This window comes from Sus scrofa, chromosome X (assembly GCF_054392235.1).
Source record: "Sus scrofa isolate SSC_HxYL_T2T_F1_AM1 chromosome X, Sscrofa_HxYL_maternal_Yorkshire_Landrace_v2.0, whole genome shotgun sequence".
Lineage (NCBI taxonomy): Eukaryota > Metazoa > Chordata > Mammalia > Artiodactyla > Suidae > Sus > Sus scrofa.
This window is the reverse complement of record NC_139401.1, coordinates 6,413,793-6,424,279: the sequence shown is the minus strand read 5'-3', so window position 1 is coordinate 6,424,279 and position 10,487 is coordinate 6,413,793. Positions and strand designations below refer to the sequence as shown.

Below are 10,487 nucleotides of genomic sequence, written 5' to 3'. Positions count from 1 at the left end.
TATGTGTCCCTAATTTGGGGGAAAAGCTATATTTACTAGCCATGCTATTATGTTACTGGATCTTATTTTATTTTATTTTTTTGGCAGTGCCAAATGCATATGGAAGTTCCTGGGCCAGGGATCAAAACCTGTGTCATAGCAGTGACCTGAGACACAACAGTGACAATGCCAGATCCTTAACCTGCTGAGCCACAAGGGAACTTCCAGTTATGTTACCAGATCTTAAATATCTATTCAATGATAGAAGAAAGATATATATTTATGTGACATATATGTTTCTTCTATTATTAGATATGTATCAATTTTATGTATGTATATTGTATCTATAACAGTGATTAAAATAGGTCTTTATATCTATATGTATGATACACACACACACACACTCACACATGCATCTTTTTGGTAAAGTTTTCTTTTTTTTAATGATTTTTATTTTTTTCCATTATAGTTGGTTTACAGTGTTCTATCATAAATGGTGTTTTCATGCATATTATCCATTTAATCATCCCAAGGAACCCCAAAGAAAACTACTTTAATCACTGTTTAATATATCTAGTCCCTAACTTTCACAAAACCTAACAGACTTTTCCTACCGGTTCAAGCAAGCAAGGATAAGACCCTTGATCTGAAACTAGGTACCCTAAATCGGTGTTCACCCTATTCCCTATGTTCCCCAAGACTCCCTCTCTCAAAACTTCTGAGGAATCCCTAATTATGCTCTCACCCCAAGTAATTACAGCAGGCTGGATGCGTACCTTTGCTGCCTAAATGCAGAAGCAACTCTGAGGATGCCTAATGGATAAGAGATGTTATGTTTTTTCCATCCATAAAGAAATTCCTAGGCCTGTGAAATAATGTGGAGAAAAGCAAATATTTATTTAGAGCTTCTTGCATGTCTAGTCCTGCATCAAATATGATATCTCAAAGATATTGCGAGTGATTCCTTTTATCTGCTTCATATTGCAGAGGCTGAGACCCAGGCAAAGCCTTTAAACACACACCTAAGGTCAGAGGCAACTTGAACAAGAGAATCAGTGTTCAGATTGCCACACTATATAACCTTCCCTGATTTATGAGCAAGGAACTTCAGACATGGCCCAACAGAGAGCCAGATCCCTCTAAACCCAATGAAAAATACCAGGTCACAGCACTCAACTTGAAGCAGGCTGGGAAAGATGATTTTCTGGATTCCCCACATTGAAGAGAAGGTATTTCTTTTTTCTTTTGTTTTTTTCTCTTTTTAGGGCCACACCTGAAACATATGGAAGTTCCCAGTCTAGGGGTCTAATTGGAGCTGCAGCAGCTGGACTATGCCACAGCAACGCCAGACCAGAGCTGCATCTGCAACCTACACTGCAGTTTGCAAAAACGTTGGATCCTTAACCCACTGAGTGAGGCCAGGTATGGAACCCACATCCTCAAAGAGGCAGAGACTGCATCAGGTTCTTAACCCATTGAGCCACGATGGGAACTCCAAGGGAGGTTGTTTCAAAATAACTGGCAGATGCTAGCAATGTCTAGTACTTAATTCTGCAAAATCATTACTATATAGAAAGCTCCTTTGGGGCGCAGTGGGTTAAGGATCTGGCATTGTCACTGCCGTGGCTGGGGTAGCTGCTGTGGCTGGTTCGAGCCTTGGCCCAGGGAACTTCCACGTGCCAAGGGGGTCAGCGGGGGGGGGGGCGGGCGGAGGAAATCATTACCGAATAAGACACAAACCCCCAAAGGCGTTAACCCATCACCTCGACATAAAAAAGCTTCTGTCCTTTACAGATCTTCATTCTAATTTTGCTGCCTACATAGCTATCTCATATATATTATATGCCGCATTATATATGTATGTCATTGCTTCCAATACAGGCACAATAACATCCAGCAACAGTAACACATTTTTCAGCCTGACTCCTGGGAATAGCTCACACTGCTGGCACTCTCTCTGGGACAGCATGGCCTGCAAGAGTTAAGATGTTTGCAAATACGGTAGCGTGTTTGGTGTCTCTGAAGGCTATCTGGAGCGGGCAGGGAAGGGAAGCTTCCTTGTGCGCTTCTGGCACGGCGGCGGCCCCGTGAGACGCGCTCACCTGTTCCACCACCCCGGCACCCGGCACCGGCACCAGCACCGGGCATCGCTCGGTGCCAGCTGGTTTGCACTGGGGATTAGCTGCTCTTTGCATTCGCTTGTAGCTGTGGATGTGGTTTCTGTAGTGATGGGGCCGACTGCGGAGATCCATTGGCTGCTGGCTTTGTAAATTTCATTCAGTTTGGTCCAATAGCAGAGGGGGAGCTGGGAGCCATCAGGACCTCTCGCTTCAATCTCTCTTTTTCTTGCAGACCGGTCTCTGTCTCTCCATACAGAGCTTTTATTCAGACCTCACGCTGCCCTTCGTGCTCCGTGTTCCCGTTTCTCCCTCCCCATAAGACTATTTACGACACAAACAACGAATTTCCTCCAAACGGCCGCGTTAGTGATCCATCCTCACATGCCTTCGGGGGCTCAAATCCGGTTGGGATTCGAGAAAGCCGAGGCGCCCCAGCACATCCTCCTGAATCATACCTTCGGCCAGGGTTCGCTAGAATAATCTGGATATATAAAAAGAACACTGAACAGTCGAAGCCGCTCTTCCACGGCTAAGGTAGGTGCCGTTTTAGGATGTGTCTCTGGGTTATTTTTTTTTATAAAGGCTTATTTTTTTTTTTAACATTTTGACTTGTGTGTGCTCCCCCGCCGAAGATGATAAGCCTGACTGCTAACGTTTGCGGTTCAATTCATCCGACGTTAAAAAATTTTTTTTTTAATTTTGAAAATTTGGATAGATGGACTTTTTTCCATCTGTCGCCCCATTTCTTAGGTGTGGGAGTGTGTGGACATATATGTACGGCGTGTCCTGTGCAAGCTTTCGTGCCCGTCTCCACAGAAACATTACATTTTTTTTTTTTCTTTTGACTTAAAAAAAGATTCGGGACCACGGTGGTTCGGAAGCATTTTGCTGCAATCAGCTGTTTGAACGGCTCTGGGGCCGTGTGTGATGTGTTTACAAAGTAGCGCTGTGTTACATACAAATAAACAGAAGAGTGTGGCGAGGAGAGGAGGGGAAAAAAAAATGTATCTGCAGTACAGGGAGAGAAAGAGCAAAGCGCCAGTTCTCTGCAAAGCGAGACTGGAGAGGAAGGCTGAAGGACTTCTGGAAAGTGTGAGCAACCACGGGCTTTTTTCTCCTCCTTCTTCTTTAAGGAAACTGTCAGCTACCACCTCCCGGGGTGCATTTTTTGGGTTAACCAGAGAAAAAAAAAGGAAAACAGGCTTGGCCGGGTTTGCGTTAAGCGATTTTTTTTTTTCCCCTCCTGCCTCTGCTGGCCTTGGATAAGATGACGGCTTGTGTGATGCACGAAATAACGCACGTGATTGATTAGGACCTGGCTGGGCTTTGCTGGGGAGCGACCCGGGCGCGCCAGAGACCCCAGGTGAAGACGAAACGACGGTAGCTTAGCGCTGTTTCTTGCAAAGCTGGGGAGCGGGCTCCCTGCGCCCCCCCTCCCCTTTCGCGTGCGTGTGGGTTGGGGGAAGGCAGGCGGCGGAAGGTGGGGGGCTGGGAGGGGGGCAGCTGGTGGTTCCGCTTCTTCTCGAGCCTTTGGATCTGGCCTGGACCTCGGCGAGGGGCACGCAGCTGCCGCCGGAGCGCCGTCCCCGAGCTGCCTGCTCTTCTGGAGGACCACAAAAGTTGGTAGCTGCGGGGACAGGCTCCGGGCAGCCCAGCCAGGGTCTCGGGGGTGCGGAAGCCATCGCCCCTGTTCCCAGGAGCACAATCCGCGGGGTGCACCGAGGGCCAGTGCTCTTGCCCGAGGTGGGGGCGGGGGTCTGGGGAGTCGGTTCCAATACGCGGACCACCCCAGTAGCCTTGGGCGACGTAATAGACAACCGCCCCCCCATTCCAAAGCTCTTCGCTGTCCCGCGCTTCAAATCCCGCCTATCCCCCCGTCCCCGCTTCCCCAGCCGATTTCATCCTGACCCCCCCCCCCCAACCCCCGCCCCTAGATCTTCCCGCGCAGCTCGGCCTGACCCCCTCCCAATCCAGCGGGCGGAACTGGTGGCGGAGATTCGGCTAGCCCGCAGCCTGGGGGCGGGGGCAGGGGGCACTGGAGGTGGGCAAGGGTCTGTGAGAGCTTGGAAAAGCGAGTGAACTTGAGTCCCGCCCCCTCCCCAAGGCCTCGGCGGAGGCGCCCCTGGCCTGCGCTCGCACTCGTGTGGCCTGACCTGCGGGCTGGGGGGTGAAGGGGGGGGGGAATGTGTCGCCCGGCTGCAGCTGAAGCGGGGGGTGGGGGCACTTGCGGCGGGAGACGAGGCGGAGGTCCCCGCCTCCACCTCCCCCACCCCCTGCCTGTCCCCTCCCCCTCAGGCTCTCCAGGACGCCCGCCGCCTCCTCAGGGCGCGCAGGCATCCTTCAGTCTCCCAGACGCCCCCTCTTTCCCCCCCCCCCCGCCCCTCAGCCTGCCTGGGATCTTTCGACCCTCGGAGAACCCGTGGGCTCGGTTCTCCGCGCGGGTGTCCGGGGCGGTCCCCGAGGCTTTGCGCCCCCAGATCCGGGCCCGGGGCCCCGCGCAGTCCTGGGCCCGGGCGCACCATTCCGGTGCCCGCACGCCGCCAGACACAGCACCCTTTCTTCCCGGAGCGGCGGGGGCGGGAGCGGGGGGTCACTCCCACCCCGCATCCCCGTGGCCACCCTGGAAACGGATGTCCCTTTCGGAGGGCGAGGGGCGCCCGGAGGACGTCCTCTGCATCCCCCCGCCCCTTTCCCAGCGGGCTTTTTTTTTTTTTTTTTTTTCTTGGCTGCGGCTTTCCTCTTCTCTGACTCCTGCCTCTGAACCGACTCTCAGGTGTGGGCCTCTTTTTATTTTTGAAGCCATTGGGCTGTCCTTTCGGGGCTGGCGGGGGGGGGAGGGGGGTGCGGGAGGCAGCGTCGGGGTCCAGGGGGTGGCGGTGGGGTGGCTCCCGCCTCGTGCCGCGGTGGCCGCTCGCGCCCGCGCTCGGTGCGCGCGCGGCGAATTGAGCGCAGAGCCTGGGCGAGTCTGGGGTAACCAGGACCGCGGATCCCAATCTGTCATTTGGACCCAACTTAAGAATTTGGGGGTGAGGGTTGTCGGATGGGGGTTATGGAACTGAGCAGGTGCTGTTCTTGCGAGCAGAGTCCACAAGGTGGTAGTGTGGATTCTTCCTTTCATTTTTGATTTGACTGGATTTTTTTTCTTTCTTTCTTTCTTTTTTTCCCCCCCTATTTGGTCAGTTGGGGGAATCGGCTTTCTGTGTTCATATCCTATGCTATTTGAAGGGATCCACCTGCTGGTCCGGCTTCCGTACCCACAACGCGTTGCATGTTTCCTAATGCGAGGTGGTGCAAGCTGGCTTCGTTTTCGGGAGTCGGCACTTAGCATGGTTGGAGGGATGAGACGCAGAGAAAAAAGAAAGGGGGTGGGGGAGAGAGAGAAAATAAGAAAGTTTGGGGAGACTTAAGTTATCCTGATGGAAAGAATTTGCAGTTTGTGTATGTAGGCTTCTGCAGGCAACACGGAAGTACATCCCTGAGACCTTGTCTGGGAGGTAGCTACTTCAGCGAGAAATTAAATGACCAGGGCGTCGAGACCTGACTTTCTATCAGAACAAAGCAACCTCAGCTGCTCTGAGAGCTGCCCGGTTTGAAGGAGAGGCTTCGTGTTTTTCCTAGAGGATGCCAGAGGTTGGAGAAGTGATCTCATGGCACAGAGATCTGTATTTTTGTGGAGTCAGATGAGGGGAGTGGGAAATTATATTTTCTGCCTTCAGTTGGTGGTGGGAAGAGGTTAAGAGCCACCCTGACAGTCGCCAGGGTCTATTTCCCTGTGTGGCTGCAGCAGAAGCTGACTGTTGAACTCTGTGTTTGTGTATGTGTGTGTGTGTGTGTGTGTGTGTGTGTTGGGGGGGCTGATAGCACATGGTTGCATTCACCCCTTCTTTCCAGATAATAACATCTGAATTTTTTTTTAATGTGTCCCTAAATGAAGAACATGAGAATCTCACGGAAAGCCTCTGCAAATATTTATTTTTTTCCAGATTAAATACATAGTATTCTGTTACCCAAGGATTTGTATCCATAACGGCTATTTTAAAGACTATTTTCCTTGACAGGTAAGAAAATAGTCAGGGCCAGAATGGAGCAAGTGGAAAATTACTTCATCAGTTTTAAATCACTGGATGAAAATGACAGGTTGAATTTTTTGGAAACCACAATGATTTCGAGCAGGGAGTTAATGATCATTGCACTTTCATTAATAATGACTGTGCTTTGATGCCATTTTCGAGGTGTTTTGACATATTTTTCTCGGGTGGAAGAATTGTTGCTTTCCTTTGTATTCTTTTTTTTTTTTCCTTTCCCAAATGAAAGCATGCTGGATACACATTTGGCCCTGTAACCAGCCGTCCAGCTAATTTTTACCCAAGTCTAAGAAGAGATAAGATACCTGGTCAGGAACTGGTTCCCACGGAATGTGGATAAAGCAGGTATAGCCGTCCATGCTCTTACATTTACAAGTGAATAAATTCAAAAGTTCATTTTTTTTTTTCGCCTGAAATATAGACAATAAGTCTACGGTTTTTTTTTTCTTTATTTCTGAACTCGGCCTTTTCGTTTTTCTCTTTGTAGTAATTTGTGGAAAGCTTCTGGTCACCGGACAAAGATGAGAGTGTTTCTGTACACACTCAGTTGCTTTCTGAATGTCCAAGGATGTCTTTAGGAACCTTTATCATATGGTGCTTTTATGCCTGGACCCCAGCAAAAAAAAAAAAAAAAAAGAAAAAAGAAAAAAAAAAACAAAAACAAACAAACAAACCCAGAGAAGGTTCTCACAAAAGTAAATAGTCAAGTGGATGGGATCTGGCCTGGGTTTACTGTTCTTAGGTTTTAATTGGTGCTCTGTATTATAAACCTTCATTACCTGGCTGGGTATTGTCAGCAGGGCAACTTCTTGACCAAATTTATGTGGTTCAAATGAAACGACCATATGAAAATATTTAAAGTCTTTTAAAGCCCTCACTCTGAAGACAAGCTCCTCTGGTTCAAACATTTAAATTCCAAACTCGGTGAGAGCTGGTTTTTTATATGTGAGAGTGAAGTGCAAGGAACATATTTTTTAATATCTAAACCAGAAATGTATTCTTTCTATGTTCTCAACGCTTACGAGCATACGTTTTATTCCCAGATGATGAAACTATGTTCAGGGTTTCACTTCAATCAGTTGCCCAGTTTAAAACAAAAAAAAAGTTCTGGATATTGCATCTTTTCAGAAGAGACACTTCCTCTTCCGTTTAATTAGGTTAAAAAAAAAATGCAGACTCTGACTTCGGTGTAGCAACAACTGATTTCTTAAACTTGTCAGCCCCCAGGTTCACATCACATATTCAGCTTTTGCTCAGTTAAGGAGAGGCAGAGAGATGCACAAAATTGAGGCCACGTGGTTTCAGGCAATTAGGTCATCTGTTGTGGGCTGCTACTATTCATGGGCCATTCACTCCGTGAATATTTTCCAGTTTTTTCATTTTTCTCTAAACAAGCTACATGGGGCCTTTCAAAGCCTCTTCTGTTCTTTGCTTAAAGAATGGCACGATGGGAAACTCTTCCTCATTATTCTTGGGGAGGGGCAGAGTGGCACCGATGATTAAGGGAGGGCCGGGGGTGGGGGGGGGAAACGTGGTACCGCCTAGAATTTTGAAGTTGGCCATTCCCAGGCTTTGAGTGCATAGCTAGAAGAATTCCGTGCTGTGGCGAATCTGCGACACCAAAGCGCAGTCAAAGGCTCATACGATCCGCACACAGAGGGAGAAGAGCCAAGCCACCTCACTTCAGACCTTCGCTGTTGGGCTCACCTGTCCCAGGTGTGTGCGGAACCCCTGCGCGCCACCTGCTGCAGCAAATCAGTTTCCAGAATGAGCCTCTTCTCTGGTCCAACCCGCCTCCCTCCCCCCGCCCCCCGAAGTGGTACCTGACAGAAATACAGACCAAAATATAGAGTGAGGTGAATTTGTATTGAATTGATGAAAAACAGAAAAAGAGAGAGAGAGAGAGAGAGAGAGAGAGAGAGAGAGAGAGAGAGAGAGAGAGAGAGAGAGAGAGAGAGAGAGAGAGAGAGAGAGAGAGAGAAAAGTGACGGGGGAAAAAACCGAGCAGGACCTCGCGGGAATGCGTCTTTCTTTCCGGAGGGTATATAATGAGATGGCTTGTGCTTTTACAGCTTCTTTGGAAATGAGGGGAAAGAACGTTGAGTTTTGTTTGGGTGCTTTTATTTATTTATTTTTATTTTTTTGGTATTGATTGATGGACTGATGGATCAATCGTTTTTTTTAGGGCCGCACCCATGGCATATGGAAGTTCCCAGACTAGGGGTTGTTGGAGCTACAGCTGCTGGCCTACCCCACAGCCACAGCAACACAGGATCCAAGCTGCATCTGTGACCTACAGCTCGTGGCAAGACCGGATCCTTAACCCACTGAGCGAGGCCAGGGATTGAACCCTCCACCTTATGGTTCCTAGTCAGATTCGATTCCGCTGTACCACAACGGGAATTCCTGTGTTTTATTATCATGAAAGCGTAGTTGATTTACAGTGTTTTGTCCAGTTCTCTTGTACCACACAGTGACCCAGTCACACACATTTCCCTGTGCTGTACAGAGGGTGCTTTTATGTATTTATTGACTGTATGCACTGTAAAGAGTGATTTGCCACAGTACCAGCCCTCTTTTGGGGGACCAGAATTGGAGTTTCCTGATTTGGTGTCTTGATACTGGTGAGCATTTTGGTTTCACGAGGCTAATACCTGATTGGATGATGAAGGCATTATGGGCTCTGGAAGTTACTATCCCAGGCATAGGTCTTTACCCTATTACATCGTGGTAAAAACAGATATCACAAGATCTAAGTGCCACACAGTTTTAAGTACTGTGGACTGTTGGTACGATATTATATCATAACTCTAGAACTTCTTCATCCTGTTCAACTGGTTTGTTTTTTTTTTTTTTGTCTTTTAATGATAATCATTAAATGTCTTTTAATGATGCGTTATTTATTAGCATAATGTCTCCAAGGTTCATGCAGAATTTGTGTCAGACTAATATTCCATTGTATGTGTATACTTCATTTTATTTATCCAGTCATCTGTCAATGGACAGATGTGTGTGTGGTTTTCAGCTTTTCGATATCATGAATAATGCTGCTGCGACCATGAGTGTACAAATAGCTCTTAGAGACCCTGCTTTGAAACCTTCTGGGTTTACACCTCCAAGTGGAATTGCCAGATCATATGGTACTTCTAGGATTTTTTTTCTTTTTTAGAAAAAGGATTTACTCATGGACTTGGAGAACAGACTTGGGGTTGCCAAGCAGGGGCGAGGAGTGGGATGGACTGGGAATCGGGGGTTCATAGATGCACACGCCGATTGCCGTTGGAATGGATAAGCAATGAGACTCTGCTGATTACCATTGGGAACTCTTATCTAGTCACTTATGATGGAGCCTGATGGAGGGTCATGTGAGAAAAAGAATATATATATGTATGTGTGACTGGGTCACTTTGCTGTACAGTAAAAAATTGACAGAACACGGTAAACCAAGTATAATGGAAAAAATAAAAATCATTTAAAGAAGTTTTGGAGTTGATTTACGGTGCTGTGTCCATTTCCTCTGTACAGCAAAGTGACCCAGTCATACATACATACATACATATATATGTATATATTCTTGTTTTCATATTATCTCCCATCATGATCTATATCTCAAGAGATGGAATACATTGTGCAACATAAACTGTATGTCTATTGATTCATAACTCACCATTTCCCCCTGTTTGACTCTTAAAAGACAGCAGGAATCCATCCCTCCTCTGGGCTCATGCGCCGTTTTTTTGAAATTGGAGTAGAGTTCATTTACAATGTTGTCGTAGTTTCAGGTGTACAGCAAAGTGATACAGTTACAGATATTTTTCAGATTCTTTTCCATTCCAGGTTATTACAAGGTATTGAGGGTAGTTCCCGTGCTATCCAGCAGGTCTTTGTTGTTTATTTTATACTTAGTAGCCTGTATCTGCAAATCCCACACTGTAATTTATCCCTCCCCCTTTTCCCCTGTGGTGACTGTCAAGTTGCTTTTGTTTGGCTGGTTGTGCCTTATTATTATTATTATTATTTTGGCCAGGGGCTAGGTGGAGAAAGACCTAGGGTACTGCAAAGTGCCCTTCTTTGAGATGCTGATTTGTCTACATTAAAAAGAAAAGAAATGTAGTGAAGCTTTTGAATCCCTTAAAAAAAAAAAAAAAAAAAGAAGAAGAATCAAGGTGAAAGACACTGTGATTGGCAATGAGGGGAGGTGTGCCTGGGAGTCTGTGTTTATTTTTGTGGCACACAGAAAAGGGCTCTGGTTGTATTCTTGCAGCCGTGATGGATTTGCCCATGGTATCATTTTTCGTGTTTC

At 47.3% G+C, this 10,487-nt stretch overlaps 1 protein-coding gene across 14 annotated transcripts in view; it reads left to right on the top strand.

Annotated features, from left to right (window-relative positions):
- Nucleotides 1-2,311: 2,311 nt before the first annotated feature.
- The window catches only part of LOC146394448 (neuroligin-4, X-linked), a 401,455-nt gene continuing 393,279 nt past the window's right edge, over nucleotides 2,312-10,487 (top strand). For 2 of the 14 annotated variants that reach the window (XM_085007085.1, XM_085007078.1), the window contains exon 1: nucleotides 2,312-2,633. The gene's annotated coding sequence lies outside the window, so the exon portion shown is untranslated. Of the gene's footprint in view, nucleotides 2,634-3,149; nucleotides 3,719-4,392; nucleotides 4,873-10,487 lie in introns of those variants that run through there. The other 12 variants (XM_085007089.1, XM_085007083.1, XM_085007087.1 and 9 more) reach the window with 7 other exon arrangements.